Source organism: Rhinolophus hipposideros (assembly GCF_964194185.1).
Source record: "Rhinolophus hipposideros genome assembly, chromosome: 12".
NCBI lineage: Eukaryota > Metazoa > Chordata > Mammalia > Chiroptera > Rhinolophidae > Rhinolophus > Rhinolophus hipposideros.
Window position 1 is genome coordinate 76,556,831 of NC_138058.1, and position 21,135 is coordinate 76,577,965.

General features: G+C 44.6%; 1 protein-coding gene across 15 annotated transcripts in view; it reads left to right on the plus strand.

Annotated features, from left to right (window-relative positions):
• MYT1L (myelin transcription factor 1 like) overlaps nucleotides 1-21,135 on the plus strand; it is a 368,814-nt gene that overhangs the window by 35,296 nt on the left and 312,383 nt on the right. For all 15 annotated transcript variants that reach the window (XM_081068000.1, XM_081067996.1, XM_081067997.1 and 12 more), the window contains exon 2: nucleotides 6,172-6,260. The gene's annotated coding sequence lies outside the window, so the exon portion shown is untranslated. The remainder of the gene's footprint in view (nucleotides 1-6,171; nucleotides 6,261-21,135) is intronic.

A 21,135-nucleotide genomic window follows, 5' to 3' on the forward strand; every position in this document is an offset into this window, starting at 1 on the left:
AACTGGGGAATGGCCCCCAAAGTTCCTTATGTGGCCAGCCTAAGGCTTTGTGGACTTTGTAAGTTTTTCTCTAATTTGCTCTGTTTTTATACAGACGTTTGGGTATAGAATTGTTTCATTATCTCCTACCAGGTCCCACCGGAGAAAAGCCACACACCCAGAGGACATGAGGACAGGAAGTCAGCTTGGTGGGAGACCAGGCAGCTCTTCCCCCTGCGGTGCCCTGGTCTCCCCAGAGCTGTGTGTCCTCCTTTGTCCCCTGCGCCTGCTGCGGCGGCAGCTCCGTGTGCCCCGTGTGTTGTTCCCCGCCCCCTTAACTCAGTCTCTTCCTTCCCACTCCCCAGCAGCGGGTGAGCACAGAACCCTGCAGCCACTGCCCAGGCTCGGTGCCTCCGAGAGGCCGGGGGCGCAGAGCCCACCCCTTCTGTGCATTTCCAGTGTTTCCATGCTTGCCCTGGCACTCCTAGAATCAGGCTTTTGTAAGTTTTAAGAGATACCTCGTAAAAGCTTGAAGACTGTACAGAAATATTTAAAATTATTAAATACACCACGTGACAATGATGTCAGGGCCCTTCCCAAACCTAGGCCCACAGTGACTCCTGGGTTGGGGGCGAGAGCCACCTCTGCAACTGTCATATCAGAGCAGGCTCCTCGGAAACCTGCCACACCTGACAGCGTTGCATGGACAGTTGTCACCATGCACGGACCTGGCTCTGAGTCTCATCTGAACAGGATGGCTTCCCTCCCTCCTGCTCCATTAACGACTATATCACCCTTTGTTGTTGCATCTCATCTGTTTAGACAAGGACCTGGTGTCTTCCTCTTGGCTCAATGTCCTGCGTCTCATGCCCCAGACTTACCTGTTTCAGCTCTTGGCAGGGAGTAAATGCCTGCTGGATGAAATCTGAATCACGGGTTCAGGGGACTTCCTGTTTCAGCTCCAATATATAAAATCATGGCTTATATATCTCACTGCCCTGGGTCCAGGATGCTTTTATCTTACAAAGGGATTTAAGCTCTAATCATAAATCACTGGTTTCATAGTCAAGAGATAGAAAAGCCACCGCAGCTTTGTAGCTAAAGCCCAAGAAAATGACCCTTTTTTCTGATATTTGGTCGTTCTCACTTTTTGTGTTACTTCTGTGCCTTGTCCATGGTTTTGAGCTTTACTTCTCTGAGTTTTCCTTGCGTTAAAAATAGGGTTTCTGTAGAGCTGTATTTCCAGGCCGTTCCCCTTGTATCTCCAAATTGATTTTTGTCATAACCCTATAAGGTGACTGCAGCACGTGTTGTTGTTATTTCATCTTTTTCCTAGTCCACTAATGGAGGAGCTAGTTGAATTGTAATGTTCATACTGCCAGGAAGTGGCGGAAAATACCAATTCAATTCTGGGCTTCTTTGGCTAGACTTTGAGCTTTCTTTTGAGCCAGTGGTTTTCAATTTGGGCTGCGTGTTAGGATCACCTGGGGAGCTTTTTAAGAAGAGGGCTAACGGGGTCAAATACATGGTGATGGAAGAAGACTAGACTTCGGGTGGTAGCGTACAATAAAGTGTACAGAAAAGAATTATAAAGTACACTGAAATTTATATAATGTTAGTAACCAATATTCCAATGAATTAAAAAAGAAGAAACATGCCTGGCCTTCACCTCAGGCCAATGCTGGCTCTGCAGGTGGATCGCAGTTTGTGTCCAAGCTCCCCAGGGGATCCCAATGTGCACCCAGGGCTGAGAACTACCCTGTCCTCCCTCTGTCGGGAGGAGCAAGGGAAAGGTAGAGCCGCTTTGTGGGGATGAGGCTCGTGGACGACCTACAGAAGTTCGATGTTTTGCCTTCAGTTCCTTGTAGGTATTCCTACATGGAATTCCTCCCAGTTGGCATGTGCATTTTGTAAGTAATTATGCTTGAAATGTGCCCTGACTTCATTCTTATCTTTTTGCCCACATCACTTTTGTTTCTTTATAATGTAAGCTTTTGACTCACACAAGTTGAATCAGTACAGCATGTTCTTGCCTTTATACCAGCACATAGCACCTCGTCGTTGAGCAGGAAAAGACCGAGAGGTCATCTAGTCCCACGACTTTCACATGTTCATTAAATGAAGAGTCCTTTTTAAAAATGAAAGCAGATAAGGTAGGGGCAGGGCTCCGGGCCGGTCCCTACTCGCCTCCTGGGCTCATGTGCACATTTGCTCAGTCAGGAGCTGAACGTGAGCTGAAGGCCCTCAGAGGTAGAAGACAAGCTGTTAAAGATTCTTGTTTTACTGCTGAGGGGAACGAGTCTGAGAACGGGGTTCCAGAGTTAGCAGAGGAGCCAAGACACAAACCGAGAAATGCCTTCGCCCTTCTGTTTTCTGCCTGTGTACTGTAGTTCACGAGTGGGTGGCTGACATCATGATATTCGTGCATGATGTTGTGATGGGCGTTGCCAAGCCACCATCAGAACATAAATACCCTGACTCCCACTGGAGACCCTGCATCTGACGTGGACAGGTCTTCCCCAGGGAGCAAATTTCCTTTCACTGCACACTCCCTGCTCTTACCCTCCACCTTGTGGGACCCATCTCCTGGGACCCTGTTGGCACTGGAGAGAAAGTGAGGCTATGTTTATGCCACGACGCAGGTGAGCTTGGGGTTTGGGGACTACAGACGCTAGGCAATTAATTGGATCTACATAGAAATGTAATTTTTCATCCCCTCAGACAGTAGTAAGAAAGTCACATAGTTTCTCAGATAGCACATGCTTTAAAGTATCAGTCATCTGCTCACTTCATTTAGAGAGGATTTTTGGTTTTATTTCATTTAGCCTGCGTGGCAGTACAAAGGAGAGTTAAGTTTCCATTGCAAAACATCCAGCAATGGCCACTAATGGCAAAAGAGAGCTTGTTCGGGTCTTACAAAAAGATGGTTGTTAAAGTTCACACAGCTGTTAGCTGGTGGTTAGGATTGTTTGGTTATTGTTGCCATAGGCTGTAGCTATATGTTCATATATTTGGAGATATTTTGTATTTACCTCTCACAGCCCAACTTTTCCATAAAGTATATATGGAAATTAGCTCATTAATGAAGCTAGTCTGGCCTAAAAAACAACAACAAATAGTGCTTTTTTAAAAATTAACACTTTGAATAATTATACTATTACCATACTTGAAGTGTGGGGAGGAATAGTATAAACTGAAAAATATGTGCATAAATAAACAAGTATATAAAGAAACAAACTTTTAGGCTAATATGCAAAAAAGACCCAGCCTGTTTGCTAGCATAAGCCAAAATATGCCCTCATTAGCCAGGTAGTTGCACGTACCAAGTTTTCTCAGGGTTAAGGAACAAATCATCACCCTTTCTGATTCAGTCTCATTGTTGTCAGTGGAGGAGTCTGCACAGACAAGTATTCCCATCGCCATGGGCTCCCTCAGGGAATAAGGAATTTCTACCTGCCTCTCATCACTAGCCACAGAAACCTACAGAAAAACAAAAAAATAATCCTGTAGCTTATATCAAAGGGTAGGAAGTTTTGAAAGTGTAATTATCTTAAAGAAAATAACTTGTCATTAACTAATTTTGATTTAAGAAGCTGTCAGTTTTGAGAGTATAAAATGAGACTAAATGATATCTCTAACAAGAAATCTGATGTCTGTCTTGGGAAGGCCATAGAAGAGGGCAAATAAATACTTCAGTGTGAGCTGTGTATCTACTAGAGTTCTTGAAGTCAAGCCTTGAGTTCTGATATCACTCCACTTAAATCTCCAGCATGTTCTACGGTTGATACTGACTTGTAGAGTTAGACCAGTTAATGAAGCTTTAGTTGTATTGCTGTTATTGTTTCCATGGAAAGTTTATCGCTTCTCCTCTCTTTAAAAAGCGGTGATATTGACATGCAAGTGATTCTGATTTTACTTGTCTCAAAGACAGTATGAGATAACTCTTATTTAACTAGAATATTTATATACATTTAAAGACCAACTTCCTGATCAGTAAAGCTTAATTGTAGAGATCAAAAGCGATCTTAAAAGAATATCTAACCCATTGCCCTCATTTTACAAATGAGGAAGTCACCCTGTATTTTTGAAATCTGTCATTTTTCCATATTCAGTGATTAGATTATTTTTTAAATAAATTTAAAAGATTGAGACTTGCCCATACTAGCTAGTGGTTCTTTAAGTCACTTAATTTTGAGCATCTGTATATGTCTTAAGCCTGGTATTTTGCATGCGAGCCAGGATGAAAATCAAAGCAATGGGGCCGGCCTGGTGGCTCAGGCAGTTAGAGCTCCGTGCTCCTGACTCCGAAGGCTGCCAGTTCGATTCCCACATGGGCCAGTGGGCTCTCAACCACAAGGTTGCTAGTTCAATTCCTTAAGAAAACAGAAAAAAAAAATCAAAGCAATGGCAATTTTAGATGACATAAGTGTGCACGTGTGTACACACACACACATTTCTGTCTATCTTACTTGATTACATGAGCATTAATTAATTCTGTTTGTTTGCTATAAACTCTAAGTGGACTGGACAGTAGAACTCAGCAAAGTTGTTTTTGACACCCCATCTGTCCTTCTGATTCGTCCCTTCCCTCCCTGCCCTCAAATTTATGCCCCCTCCTCCCATTGTGCAGATAACCATTCCAGAGAAACCAATTAAGGCTGATGTGTGCGCAGGTATAGCTCTCCAAAGCCAGCATTGGGCCCTTGTTTTTTGGTGTCATTGTTCATAGATAGCCTTGCCTGCTATACCCACATGTGGGGAACCACGAGGCCACTTAAAACCATTAAGGCCTTTTTTTCTAACTGACAGTAGGCAAGGGTACTCTAACCCAAGTAGAAACTATATTTGCTGCTGTCATTTTCAGTTATAAAGTAAAGGTCGCAAGGCCTGAAATTCTCCTAAGTATCTTCTAATGGGTTCTTTGTTTTATTTTCACCATTTGTTAGAAATCATCAGAAACTTGATATCTGTATTACTTCTTTTTAAAGTGTACATATATTTCATTTGATTTTGAGCAATCTAAAATGGTCTCCACAGTTTAATAATGATGATACTGTCTGGGGAAAGTCATCAATTCTGTCTGCACAAGGGACGAGGTCAGCATGTGAACGAAAGCATGTTCACAAATGTTAAGATGTTATTTTTGAAAACAGTGAAGAACTCAGGGTTTAAGTGTTAGAGGGCCTGAGAAATTGGAGGGTAGCCTGGCAATGTAGAAAGAACTCTAGAGTCAGAAAATGGTGGTCTGAGCCCTGCCTACCACGTTCTGTGTGTCTCAGCGAGCTACCTAACATCTTGAGCCCATAGAACATGAGATAATGGGCCCACAGTAGCTAATAGAGTCTGGTTTCTCAGTTCGATAGCAGTAATGGGAGTTATTGTTTGTGCTGTTCTTAATATGAAGATTCTTATTCTTCTCACTATCATCACGCAAAATAGGCCGCAAAGACCCAGAGAGAGAGGGCATTCCAGGTAAAGGTAAAGAATATATGCGAAGTGGAAAGCATAGAATTTCATGTTCATTTTTCCTCCCACAGAGCTGCTAAAATTGGAATGAATGTGGTTGGTGGTTAGAAAAGGTTGATTCATATTCGAAAGGAATTCTTTTCCTTTTCTTCAATAACACCAGTTTTCCATGTAAACCTAGAAAATAGGAAATACCAGAAACTTCATTCCTTTCACTGCTTGTCTTCCTTTCATAGTCCTGATATGGCCTTAGGTAAGCAATCTGACTTTGAGATTCTTACTTGATTCTGTATGCACTGCCATATTGGATTCCAGAGTGTACACCCTGCAGACCAGAACCTTCTGTTGATAACAGTGATTTCTACCTGTCAAGCAGGCACTGTCCTGGGCCTTTGCGCTCACTCTGACTCATTTCCCTTTGTTGGTGGTCTCTGTAGGCCAGACCCCTGGGGACTGACTCAAGTTACACATACCTGACCTTGTTCTGTACTTTCGGTTGAAGCACAGACGTTTATTTCCAAAGCACTCCACCTTCGAGGGCACACAGTTGGACTCTGCAGCTCAGGACCGTTCCTCAGCTGAGGAGCAGTGAGTGTGAGCGTGTGTGTGCAGGGCCCCCACTGGCTGGAGGACGAGAGCTCACACGTGGGGAAACCACCCACCCCATGGAGTGAGGGGGACGCACTCAGGCCCACTAACCACTTGTCCCATCTTTTCTTCATGCAGAGTGGCTCCCGCGGAGGCTGAGTCTGAGGTGCGTGTAGCAGGTGCCGGACCTGCGATCCACGGTGACATTTGAGGAGTCACAGAGCGTGGTATGTTAACACAGATGGGCCTGTACTTGGTAGGACTGTGAAGGTTACCTGGAAACAAGTAGAACTCAGAATGCAGTGATGCCTGATGTCAAATTAGGCCAGTTGGGAAAGCGTTCTTTTCTACCGGTGTTTCTTGTTTTCGGTATTTAGATGCTTTGATTTTACTTTATCACTTAGTTGATTAAAAATGCATGGTAAGCTGGCACATAACTGACTTTTTCTTACAGCTTTACACTGATGAGAGCATCACATGTAATCCAGATATTTCAAAAACAAACCAGTCAAGCTGAGGGCCTTAACCCAAATCATATTTATATGCCTACGTAGTGTTTTTAGCTGCTTCTCTTTTCATTGCTGATATTTATATGGTGCCTTGTAGATTTCAGACTCTTCCACTCACATTCTTTAATTGGGGCCTCATAAAAATTCTAGAAACCAATTGGTTAAGAGTACTGACTGAGCCTCTGTGTATAACCCATACATCTGGTATTTCCTTTGTCAGGTGGAGTGTGTGGCAGACCCAGAGTGTTGAGGGTCAGAAGTGACATTTTTTGAAATTTGTTATTCTTTTGTAAAAGTCCTCTTCACTATTGATTTGTACATGGAGAGGCAAATTGCTTCTGATGTGTAGCATGTATCACGTGCTGGCTTCGAGTCAGAGCCACCTTGTGTAACTTCCTATTTGTTATCTTTTATGACCCTCACTGTACCCTTAAAAAGGAAGTATCACCACCCCCCTGGGGACAAAAGGAGACCAGGGCTGAGGGAGGTAGATAGCTGGTCCAGGTCACATTAATTATAAAGAATTCACCCAGAATTGTAGTCCTTTTTGGCACCATAGTTTTTTTTTCTCAATGGTGGCACATTTTAGGCATTTGTATCCCTTTTAAAATCTATCCTGAAATGTAATTTCATTACTTTTCAGCTCTATTGATGAGTAGCATTAACTTGACTAGAGTGTGTTAGAGACTTCTGTCCCTGTCCTGTAACCTTGAAGCACACATGTGACTCTTCTGGACCTCTGCTTTCTCTTACAATGATGAGTGGGTAGGACTGAGAATTGCTGCTCTTATAAATAAGAAAAATTTAATCCTCATCAAGACTGTCAGAAGTGAACCAGTCAGTTGGACCTGAAAGTCTCTATTTACTACACAGTTACTTTTTAATTGTTCAAAAACTATGCATTTTCAAAGCATTATCCCTTAATCTCCTTCATTTTTTGGTGGTAATGTTGTCAGGAACTTATCTTCTAAATGTTGTCATTCCCACTGATCTCGAATTGCCAGAGAGATCGATTTTTTAACTTTAGTTTTTTTCCCCATAATTAGTATATGCCCATTATAGAAAATTAGAGTAGTAGTATGCATGTGTGTGTGTGTATATGTATATACATACATTACAATAAAAAAACTAAAACACTGGAAGTACCAGAATTCAGTGATAACTACAGTTACTATGTTGGTTTAAAATTCTTCACAATTGTTTCTTTGCATATATGATTTTAAATTAAGATGGATAATTCTGTATATTTGTTCTTTACTCCTCTTTTACTTTATGCATCATACATATCTTTCTATATTGGTAAATATATTTCAGTAACATTTTTTATGATATATACTTTTCCACTTCATGGCTATCCTAACATATATCTAGCCAATCCTCTATTGTAATTTTATCAGTTGGCTTTTTTAAATTGTCCTTTATAAATAGGTTTTAATGACCAATTTTTTACCTAAAATTTTTTACACTGTTAGTTTTCTGTAACATAAATTAACATTATAGTAGCTGGGTCAAAGGACATGTACATTTTTAGCCTTTTGAGAATGTTAATGCTTTCAGAATGCTCCTCCATTCTTCAGTCTTTTCATGTGACTGAATGTCTATAAACATAACTATCCATCAGTGTTTGAATGGTGTGAGGTTTCGTATACAAGCTTTATGAATTTGACTTTAAGAAAAAGTAATCTCACAGTAGAATGTTTAAAAGACTAAAATTTTATTTCAATATATATTCTGAATTCCCAATAACTTAGTTCCAAATCTTGCACTTTCATTCCCTTGTTTATAGATAAATTTAACGTGTGAGGTCCCAGCTGTGTGTAAGACACTGAGACACTGTTGCTATGTAAATGGATAGAACACGGCCCCTGCTTTTACGGGTCACCCTTTAGTGATGGAGTCCCCGCTTATACTGAGTGCGTGTGAAAAACACTCTCACACATTTGCTTTTAAACATATAATCTCCTCATCCTCCATTTAACACAATGACAGTGATTATTCTTGATGCCTAAACCCTGAGTATTTCCGGATCCGCAGTCGTTAGAGAAAGCTTGTATTGCGCTCGTTACTGTACTGCAGAGTGTACTGTAAGAGTATTCTGCCCCCACACCACCAACCTGTGACAAGGAGCTTTCTTTTTTTGACTTCTTGAGTATTTCCAGAAATGGATAGCAATAGCCTGTTATCCAGCAAGGCAGCCTATTCCATTGTTGGTTTGTGTTAATGGTTGAAATATTAATATTATTCATAAAATTTTGGTTGTGAAATTATGATTTTATATTGTAGACCTGTTGTTCTTAATTCTAGCCTCTGGAGAGATTTAAAATGAAATGAGAGCAGTTCAACTCAATCTAATTCAAGGGATGTATTTTAAGAATCTGCTATAGTCAGAAACTGTTCTAGCTGCTAAAGGCTAATTTCTATTTCATATGACAGTATTTCAAATATTTGATGGTGGTTGTCTTATTTTCCTAAATATACAAGTTAAATAACTTGTGTTATTCAACGTAATTAAACTGTTACTATACTAAACCTGAAAAATTCCTATAAAGGAATAAATTTGACCTCAATTCTTGACAACACAAATGGGCTAGTTGGAGAGTTTCCCCCAAATGACCATGAGGACAGAGATGTCCCCCTATCTTTGTGTAGATTACCAAAGATTTTGTTAAAATGAAAACAAAAGGCCCTTGCCCTAAACTATTAATGATTGTGACATTAGAAACCTTGTCAGGGTTGTGAATTTGGTGTAAAAGGTAAACCTGACCTAAAAATGGGGTACCTCGGATGTCTGTCCTCTATCTGCCACTTTCACCAAGCCTCTCAATTTCCATAGGCCTCAGTTACTTCATCTGTAAAATGAAGGACACGGTGTTCTGTGTGGGGACTCGAACTCCAAACCGTAGGTTGGAGTCCTGTGCTGGGGGCCTGGGCCGTGTTCACACGGCTCTGACACCACTCAGGTTGTGGGGTGGTTTTCCTGGAACGTGCCTTTAGCACATGCCGCAGGTGTGTGGCCACAGTCATGGACACTTCTGTGGTGGAGCTGTGTCCTGTGAGGCTGACAGTTCTCCAGGGGAGGAAGCAGTGTTTTCCATATCCAGGAGGAGGAAGCTAACAAAGAGGTGGTGTAGCGTGCATGTTACTTGCTGTTGAGTCAGCTCTGACTCCTGGCGACACTATGAATGAGTGACGTGCGCAGCGCCCTGTCCCCAGCAGCCCTGCTCAGCTCCTGGAGACTCAGCATGTGGCTTCTTTTAGGAGTCAGTCCACCTCGTATTGGTCTTCCTCTCTTCCTGCTGCCTCTGCTTTTCCCAGCATGAATGTCTTTTCCAGAGAACCTGCCTTCTCAGGATGTGCCCGAAGGACAGCTTTAGGGTCGTCATTTTGGCCTCCAGCTGTGGTCAGGTTCAATTTGCTCTGGGACCCACTGGCTCGTCTCTCTGGAGGTTCAGGGTCTGCCTCCATAGAGCTTCCGTCCAGCACCATGTTTCAGATGAATCCGTGCTTTTCCTGTCAGCCTTCTTCACTGTCCATCCTTCGTATCCGTACATACGAATTGAGAATACGAGGGTGTGGGTGATATTAGCCTTGGTCTCTAATGGCACGCTTTTGTTCTTGGGGACCTTTCCTAATTTTTCCTTTGTTGCACTTCTGTACCCAAGATCAAATTGAAGAATCAGATCTGGGGTTGAAGTCACCCGATTTTTCGCTCCCCACTTCTGTACTGTCGGTGGGCATGAGGGTGTGGTGGGGGAGAGACTTTCCTACTCCAGACTCTGAACTCCAAGTAGTTTCTCGAACACTTGGTTGTCTTAGAGATAAATACTTACAAATAAGGCAACTTCGATATGCAAAAATACAGAAACACCACCAACAGAAACACATCAATCCATAAACATTGTGAACTACACATATGAGCGTGAATAGTATATGCTTGAAATCCTCCTGTAAAGAGAGCGTTCTTAGAAAAATTAATGCTTTCTATTTTAGTTCACAGAAGTGTTTAGCTCATAAATGCTGTCTTACTTTTTAAGTTTGGTAATTGATTATATTTATTATTTCTTCATGTTTCCTTCCTGATACTTAGTTTTACACTTCTTATATTCTACTTCAAATTCCATAAAATTTTACCACATCAAAGCTTTTGTTTCATTGACCTCTTATTCCCTTTCTTGACTTCGTACTGTGTGCTGGTCTCTGCTTCTTTAATAGGTAAACACTGTAAGTCCAGCCTATTAACAATAGTTGTCTACTCAATCTTCAGTTTGTGTACTTTGATTAAAAGAAGTAAGTGAAAGAAAATCTCAGTGCTTATTGTCCAGTGTCTGCCAGTTTGAGGGTATAAATAAAAAACCCTCGTAAACGTAGATTAGCAAATGGGAAATACAAGAAAAGCTTTTACTTAGCTCAAAACTAACTAGCTAATAAACTTGGAGGTATAATTAGATGGACAGGAAAAGCAACCCAGCCATAGAGCAGCGTGCCAATGGGCGTTTGAGGAACACTCTTGATCCTTCTCTCCCTCCCTCCTTCCTTCCCCTCTTCGTCCTCTCCCCCCACCTCTTTCTCTCTCTCCTTCTGCTGCTTTTATGTTTAGTGACTAAATCATGACTCATAATGTATGAGTTCTGATATGGAAGAGGCATTATTTTCCTCCACACTTGAGACTGTAGTCCCATTCAGGAGTAGCCATGAAACACAGGGAAAGTAAATACTATTAGCTCTTATAACAGCATAAGGGCTCGACCACAGAACAAAGGGCGTTTTGTCATCTGTGCCCAGACCAGAAAACCACAATGGGGCCTAAAGTGTCACAACTGTCAAGATACTAAGAAATATAAAATGATATGAGAGACCTGAAAACAAAGGTCCGCACCAGAGGTAGCTTCCTTGAGCTTCACAATCATTTTTAAGTGGTTGGGGTCAGCTGAGATGATCCAGCGCTGTGTCCTCTGGTTGACACAAAGTCATATTGATGCAGGTTGATGGCCTCTGGGGAACCTTGTGCCCTGATGAGTGGCGGGCACAGCCCCATGCTTCCCAGGGCTGGGCAAGGTTAGTCACAGTGACAAGAGCAGGCCACGGGAACTTGTGGGAGATTAGAATAAGAATAGGAGAGCTGTCCTCTGGCATTAGTAAGGGCCGAGGTGGTGTATACGTGCCTTCTGCACAGCCAGGCGCTCTGCCTCAAGGTGGTGCTTTATCCCTTAAGTTTCCCCCACCATCTTTAAGTGTTTTCCTTTACAGGAAATACAGGTGTTAAAATACAGCCAGAAAAAAAAAATAACCTGACTAAAGATTGGGGCCTCATACATTAGAACTGAAAGCATCAACTATTTAACCTATTTAAAATTTCAACTACCTGGCATTAAGGAATTGCTAATTTTTTAATGAGTTCTTTAGAGTTCTTATATTTTAGAGATGCATACTGAAAGATTTCTAGGTAGAATTCTGTGATTTCCAGATTTTCCTTCAAAATAATGTAGATGTAGTCATTGGATGGAAGTGTAGATGAAGTTGCATTGGCCACATTGCACTGACATAACTGATTGATGGGTAAATCAGGTTTATGATACTTTTCTATTCACTTTTGTATTTGTTTAAAGTTTTCCAAAGTAAAATGTATCAGTGAATGGGAATTTGCATAACATAGTAACTGAAGAGGTATCCTCTAGTACCAGATTCGTGGGAAGAAACCCACCTTCTATGTCTAAAAACTGGGGTTAAATTGCCTCCCTGTGCCTCAGTTTCCTCATCTGTAAAGTGTGGCTGATAACAGTGTGGGCTCCGTAGGATCCTTGTGGAGACGGCCTGAGTTGTTACGTGTAAACCACCACGAGCACCTCATGCATAGCACGGCCTCCACATACAGTCTCGCTCACCTCTTACAGAGGTGGAATTTTGTGTTCCTTTTCCACTTGGGATTTCTGACCTTAGCAGCTGCTATGTAGAAAAAGCTCTTAATTTTGTATATGTAAAGCATTTTGGAGTTAATAGTTACCTTTTCTATTTTAAAATGAATTGATTTAATACTTATTGACTTTCTGTTATTTGCAACATTGAATATATTCCTGAAGGTATTTAAAGCAATTGTATAAAATGGGCTTTTAAAACTTGCTACAAATATATTTTGATTTTTTTTCCTTAAAAGGTATAGCTTAATAGATTAACCACAAAACTGACTGTATCTTGGGTATTTAGTTCCTTCTTTCCTTCCCTCTTTCCTTCCTTCCTTCCTTCCTTCCTTCCTTCCTTCCTTCCTTCCTTCCTTCCTTCCTTCCTTCCTTCCTTCCTTCCTTCCTTCCTCTGTTGCAAAGGGTAAATAACTGCAGTTTTTTTTCTATAAATACAATTGTTGAATAGCCACTTATAGTCTACCCTTACATAACACTTGAGAGTTGGTAACTTTACAGTTGCATAATTAATCCTACAATGTTCTCTTTTTCACATTGTTTAAATACAAACACATAGTTGTTCAAAGAAAGGAATCAGTAATGGGAATTTGGACAATTGTGTTTTCTGAAGAACCCACTTTGCTGATAAACAAAACAAAGGTTTTAGAAACATGAAAGTGTAAAGAACAGTGGCTGTTCATTGTTTTCTCCATTCTTGCCATCTTTTCTCTGTGTGAAGTTTCTTTGGCCCTTCCCTGTGAGTTGGGATTACCAATCATCAGTTCAGTTTAGAAAAGATGACTAAGTGGTTTCCACAAGGTTTATTTTTGAGCAACTGTATTGCTCAAATCACTGTGACCAGTGAGGAGGGATGAAGAGGTGAGCAAAGACCAGACATTCTGGAAAGTTCACCAGGATTCAGCAGTGAGATGAAGGCACACTGGAACGGTGGATGCCGGACGCCACTGACGAGTTCCAGGCGGGCTCAGGGGAACGGTGCTCATTCTGGTAGTCACAGCTCAGAGGGCTTCTTGGAAGGGTATGGAACAAAAAAGCTTAGGCGTCTGCAATGGAGGTAAGAAATAGTGATGGAGAAGAGGTAAAAAGAGCGCAAAATATGAATGGAAATAGCATTCTTTGCATCCATCTGTAGAGAGGAACAGATTCAGTGAACTGTTGATGTCAGATGAATGAATGGCCATGTTAAATTTTCCCTCCCGGACTCTGCCGTGGCTGGGTGGCCCACACTCCCACACTGCCAAGGCCCGGGCTCTCCCGTGGCTCAGTGGCCCACACTCCCACACTGCCAAGGCCCGGGCTCTCCCGTGGCTGGGTGGCCCACACTGCCAAGGCCCCGGCTCTCCCGTGGCTCAGTGGCCCACACTCCCACACTGCCAAGGCCCAGGAGCTCCGGCTTCAGGAGCAGTTAGAGCAGGAAGGTGTCAAGACAAGAAGGGGCAGGAGTATGGACACGCACCACAGATCACTGCTGTCTCCTCCTCCACTCTTCCACTCTCACATTTGTGTGGTTGCAAAAGGACTGTTTAAATTAACTGGCACACTTGTAAAATGCAAAAAACCTGCCTAATCTGTATTCAGATAAGTTAAATAATTCTCCCGGGAGGAATAGAGAAACCTCATTAGTCACCAATAACCTGTATCTCAGCTAAACTGTAGCGTCACTGGATTGGTTAATTCTCAGGCCTGTGCACCCATAGTGGGTGTGACCAGTGGTGCAAGGCAGCTTCCTGGGTTCTGGCAGCCACGAGCGAAGGTGCCCTGTGCATGTGGCAGAGTGTGCACTGCGTTAACATTGCATCCTCTGTGGCTTACTGGCACAGTGGTCAGATTTCTTAACTGCGGTGACAGACAAACCTTAAGGAATAGAAATGGTCATCATTTTTAAGGGAAGCCTGAAACATTTGTCTTCAACACATACACCTTGAGCTCCCACTGTGCAGTGGACACTGCTGCATACGGAACGTTGGCACGGGCTGTAGGGCAATCACATTCTGCAAGCAAACACATGACCAGTGACACACAGCTGAGGGAGTGCAAGCCCTCTGGGAGGTCAGTGAGGGAGACGGGGGAGGCTCATTCGAGAAGGTATTGGAGAACGAATAGGGGTGTTCCCAGTGGAGGAGGATGGCGAGAACTTCCTCTGTCTAGGGGACCAGAGGGGCAAAGCACGATGGTGTGGAGCACAGGCTAATTACACACGGAAGATAAATGTGGGCAGCCAGGCCCAGATGAGGGTATGAAGGAGTGGTCCCATGCTGTGTTTAGAATGTATTTTACAGACAACAGAGAAGGACATAAGTGTGTGAGTGGAGAGTGCTAATGAGACAAAGGAAAGGCAGAGAAGACCCCCGGGGCCATCTGAGTGCAACATGGACCTCACGGGTCCAGCTGTCTGAGCTCACGCCTCGCTCTGGCTCTGTGGCCTCCAGAAGACCGTTCGCCCCTACGGCCCTGCTGTTCTCATCCAGAATAGCCATACGGGGTCCCTTTTTGGGGGTCCTGATGCTTGTAGTGTCACACAGGTAGGAAATCAGTGCCCTGTGACCTTAGGTGGCTCACAGTGCAGAAGCCGCAGAGTGCAGAATGGCGTTGAAAGAAATTGACTTTATTCTGTTTCGGTTCAGCCAACACTTTAAGATGGAATTCCTGTATAAAATGGCTCCATCTACTTGCTACTCCCAAACACATAGTTCACCTTCACACCTCTGCTGTAGAACACACATGCACACACACACACACACTGTGATACCTTCTTTAAATTCCCTTGCAAACGTGTCTGCCCAGTAGAACGCCAGTCATCCTTTCCAGGCCAGGCTTAAATGTCCACTTCTTGTGACACTCCCTTCAGTGCTCCCCAAACCCCAGCACCTACCCTATGCCAGTGTACTTGCTGCCCTCTTGTCCTTTTGAAGCACTTTCTCATATTCCTGGAATAATTTTGAGCTGTGTTCTTGCGTATGACCAGCATTCCTTGTTGCAGCCCCTCGAGCACAAAGCAGGGATCGTACCTCTCCACGTGGGGGCTGAGGGTGACTCCCCACCCAGTTGAGGGCTCTGGCTGGGGTTGTCCACAGCTGTACTCGGGAGTATCTGCACATTGAGATATATTTATCTTTTCTCTGTGTCTCACCATGGTATGCTTCAGGAGCTTTGTGAGATTGGTGGTAAGGAGACTTTAAAATACGTTTGCAAAGTGGTACTGTTAAAGACATCGTAGACTGCCGTTTTATAGCCAGTGTTAACATTTACTGTGTATTTAAAAACATGCTTTATTCACACTGTCCTTCTTTCTCAGACTACTCATCTTAGTCTCAGAAATCACTTTAGAAAAAAGCAATCCTGAATCTCCTAGAACATAAATACTCAAAATTTGGGATTGCTGAAAATAAAAGCTAAGAGTTTTCACACAATGGAATACTATTCGGCGTTAAGGAAAGATGATACAGGAACATTTGTGACAATATGGATGGATCTTGAGAGTATAATGCTAAGCAAAATAAGTCAGACAGAAAAAGCAGAGAACCCTCTGATCTCACTGATATGTGGTATATAAACCCAAAACAACAAAAGAACAAGACAAACAAATGAGAAACAAAAACTCATAGACACAGACAATAGTTTAGTGGTTACCAGAGGGTAAGGGGGGTGGGGGGTTAGAGATGAGGGTAAAGGGGATCAAATATATGGTGATGGAAGGAGAACTGACTCTGGGTGGTGAACACACAATGGGATTTATAGATGATGTAATACGGAATTGTACACCTGAAATTATGTAATTTCATTAACAATTGTCACCCCAATAAATAAATTTTAAAAAAAAAAGAGTGATTAAAAATGTCCCTTTCCCCAATTCTCCTAACATTTTTTGGAAGAAAATCTAATTTACATTGTAATTAAATTACGACATTTGAGCACTTTGAATGTATGTTTTCGTTCCTCCCTCTGTCCTTTCTGTTCACTTCATACAGACACACGACACGTATAGAGTCGCATGTCAGTTCTCTACACTCATTTCATCATTTGGTTAGTATTCCAAGAGGTTTCTATACCATATTTTTCATTTTAATGAGAGAGGCAAAAGGTTTACAATATCAAAAAGAACACGAATACTAATTTTCACCCAGAGTAATATTCTTGTGGGCGGATGAAAAGCAATACTTTTCCATAACTCCCTCACCTCCTGACGTTCACACAGCAACAGCAGTTTTGTCTTTTCTGGTGTGTTTTTTTGTTCGAACCCAATTCACTCCTTAGTAATCTTTCAAACTGGCAGTAAACTAGAGTCAGTGGCTGGGTGCTGCCCTCTGACGCAGCCCTGCAGAATGCCGTGGCCTGAGTGTGCCCCTGGCCTTCACCTGGGGCAGGTGGCAGACCAGCATGTTTGCTCTGAGCCCTGACCTTGCTCCGCAGCTTCCCGCCTCCTCCAGAATCGTCCTGGGTCTCATGTACTTGGAAAAGGACTGAGCCTTAGGAGGTTCGCTGTAGGGGGCAGTGGACACCTTTCCAGATGAAAAGTTTAGGCTTCCTGGCACATTCACATATCTACAAAATGAGGTAGCCCCCAATCCTGTAGGGACGGAACAAGAAAAGGTCTCTGTGGCAGTCCACACTGCATGTTCTCTGTGTTTCCATATGTGTGATTGAGCACTAGTCACCTTTACATGTTTTTCCAATCCTTAGGTGAAATCCCTCATATTGTTTTTTGCCTTTTATTTAGTATTTAGTTTTTTTGTTAATAACTGAATATTACCATTTTATATTATTCCTTCCTTTACTGGAGAAAAAGTTATGTTCACATTAACTCCAATAATAGAGAAGAAACTAAAACAATCTGTCTTTAAGAAGAGTACATCTAGGATGTGTGTGTTTGGGAGGGCAGACAATAAACAAATGTACGTTGTGTTGGGTGGTGATATGTCTGAGGAGGACTGAAGCTGACGGAAATTACAGGTGGTGGGGTGGGGTGCGCTGGCACCGTTTTCAGAATGGCGGTCTGGCAGGGTCTAGTGAGTGGGAAACGAGGCAGTGTTTCGAAGGCCCTGTGAGAGTGAGCCTGCGGGGTCTGGGGCAGGAGCAGGCCAGGTCGGCCGTAGTGCTGCCCTAAGGCAGGGCCATGGCCTCACATTCTAGAAACAGTGAATCAGCCAGTGGTGCTAAGGCAGAATGAGGGAGGAAGAGAGCAGCAAGGGGTGGGGTAGGAAAGAGAGACAGCAGGGTGGGAGCAGACCGTTGTGGGCTTTAGCTTCCATTGTGTGTGTGATGGAAAGCTACTAGAAAGTTCTGGGCACAGAGGTGATCTAACTGGGTTGGCATTTTAAGAGGATCGGTCTGGTTGCAGGTGGGAAAGTGAGGTGAGTGAGGAGAAGGGAAGTGAGTGTCGAGGCTGTTGTCATAACGTAAGGGCCGGTGCTCTGAGGATGTGGTGGCAGGTGTGGTGGGAACACTTGGAACAAAGAGCCAACAGGATTTGCTGAGCCACGGTCAGCAAAAGAGGTGAGGAAAAGAGGCAGCAAGGGTGACTGCAGATGTTGCCTGGGCGCTGGGGCCCTGTGCTCAGTTGGAGAGCGCTGTTGGAGGAGCGGGCTCTGAAGGGAAGTCAGGAGTCTGTTTCACATGGTGAAGTCCAGATGCCCATCTGTACGGAAGGGAGAAATCAAGGGCATAGCCGAATATGCAGTTCAGGGCAGATAGCGGTTCCAGAGGCGAAAGCTTGGCATGGTCAAGGTACAGATGGCAGGGAAGCCCAAGGAGGGAGCTCACAGAGGGGATGAGGGGCCAGAGGCTGAGTTGGGGGCTCACCAAGCCCTGACTGTGACGCACAAAAGGTGCCAGCCAGCAAAGGCCAGCTAGTGGGGGGGCGTTGGGAGGAGGAGAAAGAACCCTCCCTGAGCTAGGTCCCATCAGGTCACTGGCAGCCTGGAGCCCGGGCGTGACTGTGGGGTGCAGCTGCCTTGCTGAGCATGAGGAGAGGAGTGTGAGGGAGTGAGTGGGGACCATGCGCATGAGCAGTGAGAGTGGCATCCTGAAGAGGCAGGTGATTGGGGCACAGCTGTAGGACACAGACTCAGGGAGGTTGGTTTCCATTGTTTCTTTCTTTTTTTTTTTTTTTTAAGAAGGGAACTAGCAGCCTATGAGCTTGCAGATGGGAGGGTGCAGCAGACAGGAGAATTAGTGACGCAGGGTGGGGAGCTCTGAGCCTGTCCTTGCGTGGGGGGGAGGAGGAGCATCGGGCACAAGGGCGGTGGGGGCCGCAGAGGGAAGCACGGGCGCCCACTGTGGTGTCAGGAAGGCAGCCAGCCATGGCTGCTCACTTTTCAGGGGCCTGGGTGTTCTCTGGTCATCAGTGGAGAGCAGAACAGAAGCGACAGGAGAGCTTGGAGAGAGGAGACTGGAGCCTAGCCAGGGGTGCCGGCGGTGAGAGACATGAGGGCGTGGGACAGCCAGTGCTTGGCAGGGCAGGAGATGGGGTGTGAGTGGCATGCTGGGAGAGGAGGAAAGACCAAAGGTGATGGCTGGGGCAGGGCACGCGGGAAACGGACTGGGGCTAAAGCTCCAGCTCTGGGTACAAACGAGGGTTCAGGTGTGACCAGGAGTGTGTCTGAGGAAGGGAGGAGAGTGAGCACATTAGAGGCCGGCAGGAGATGATGTCAGCCACAGACGGACAACACGTGGCCCAGGAGCAGCCTGCCAGGCGCTGAGCCTGATGCGTGTGTCGGAAGGAGCTGGGCTCGATGTATCTAGAGGTGAGACTCTGCTTCTGGAGCAGTGGGCACAGCACAGGCACGCCTTGCGTGCACTCCAGGCTTCCCCCAGGCTTCCCGCTGGGCCTACCCTTGTGGCCACAGGGCTCTGCTGCATTCTCATGCACGAGAAAGAGGAAGGGCTGGCACTCCTGGCCTAGGAGGAATTTGTACGTTCTGACATAATAAAGCTAACCACGTGACCAGGAAGGAAAGGCGAATGAAATGCGCTCTGCTTCAGCTAATTTGAAAAAGAGGAAGGTCGTTATTAACAAGACACTGGGGGCTGTGTCTACAGCCTTTGAACTGGCCCAGCAGGCGGTGGCCTCCAGTCCTGGGGAGCTGAGCTGGGGCCCTGGGCATCCGAGCCCCAGGGCAACTTGAGGCTGCTGTATTCTCCTTATTAACCGCTTCCCTTGATTGCCTGCCGTCTGTAATGTCCCTTGACTGCTGTACTTACAGGCTGCTTGCATGCAGTGAGTACCAATTAGGGAGACTGGTTGTAATTTTTTTATGCTTGTTTGTCACCTTTTTGGAATGACCTCAGTGTGACTGATCTGTGATTAAATGACAGGCCCTCCATTTTCTTCCTCTTTGTTCCATCACATGGTAGGGCCTCAAAAATATGTTTTCAAAGGGAATGAATGGATTGTTGTAGTGAATATATAAGGCACCTCGCTAATGACAGAAGAAATGTGGTGAAGCAAACATGGCTCTCAGTCTTTTGTTGTCTGCACGCGCACTCACACACTTCCAGCCTGCACATACACGACTTCTAACATCAGACTGAAGGCCATAATGCCTTTGGAGGAATTGGTAAAGGATGGTCTGATAGGGAGTAGCAAGAGATTACTGTGACTGAGAGAATCCGAGAGGATTGAACTCGTGCACACAGTCCCGCTGAGATTGCCTTCCTGATTGGAGGACGGACGTACAGACAGAGGCAGTGTGAGCATAAGGATGACGGGGCGTCACAGAAACCCCAAGTGGTGGTGTTCAGTAAGCCGGAATCCGGGATGGGAAGGGACTAGAAAGACGGCAGGTGTGTAGGAGCAACTTGAGGGCTCAGAATGGCAGGCGAAGCTAGGGACTCACTTGTGTTGTGGAGAGTGGCCCCAGGGGCTGCTGGACATAGCACTGGTGGGACAGAGCGTGTGGCTTTGAGAAGGAAGACCTGCTGGGATCTCGATCCAGCTTGCAGGCAGCTGGAGAGAACCCAAGTGAGAAATAAGAGTAGTCCACACAGAACCAGCCAGTAATGGCAGCGACCCGAAACCGGAATGCACACCAAGCACTCCCATGTCTGGTCTCATTTAATCCACACGCCTGCTGAGAGATGGGATGTGTGGCCGCATTCTGTGGGTGGTGGTCATAGTGCCACCCAGAGTGACCTGTGGCCCAGGGCACAGGTCACTGGCACCCTCCATATCTGGAGCAGTGCAGAGGTGACCCTGCATGTTTAGAAGCGTCGTGGCCACTGGCAGCAAATGTGGCACTCAAGTGCATGAGCGCTTTCCCAGGAATGATTTCTGTTGTGTTTTACAAAACACGAAGTCTAAAATACTTGGGTTGGATTGTTTTTTTGAATCTCATCTTTCGCCTACAGATAGTTTGGGAAGCACCGCATGGTATTTCCTGGGCGAGGTCATGTTGCTGGACATAGCAGAGCTAAAACTCGTCACTAAGTCCTGGACATTTGGTCCTTGCTCATGACAGACGAAACAGATAAGAAGAATTTTCACTCGTCTTCCCTGTACATGAGCGCACCATACCGTGTCAATGAAGGGAGGCCCTTGTGGGAGGAACTCAGGAGTAACCAGTGTCATTTCTGTTCACCTCATGAACAGGCTGTTTGTTTTTCCCCCTCTTCCCTACAGATTCATCTTCCTAATTATATTTTATGTAGCCTAATAATTAAACGAGTGTGAATTCCCTAAA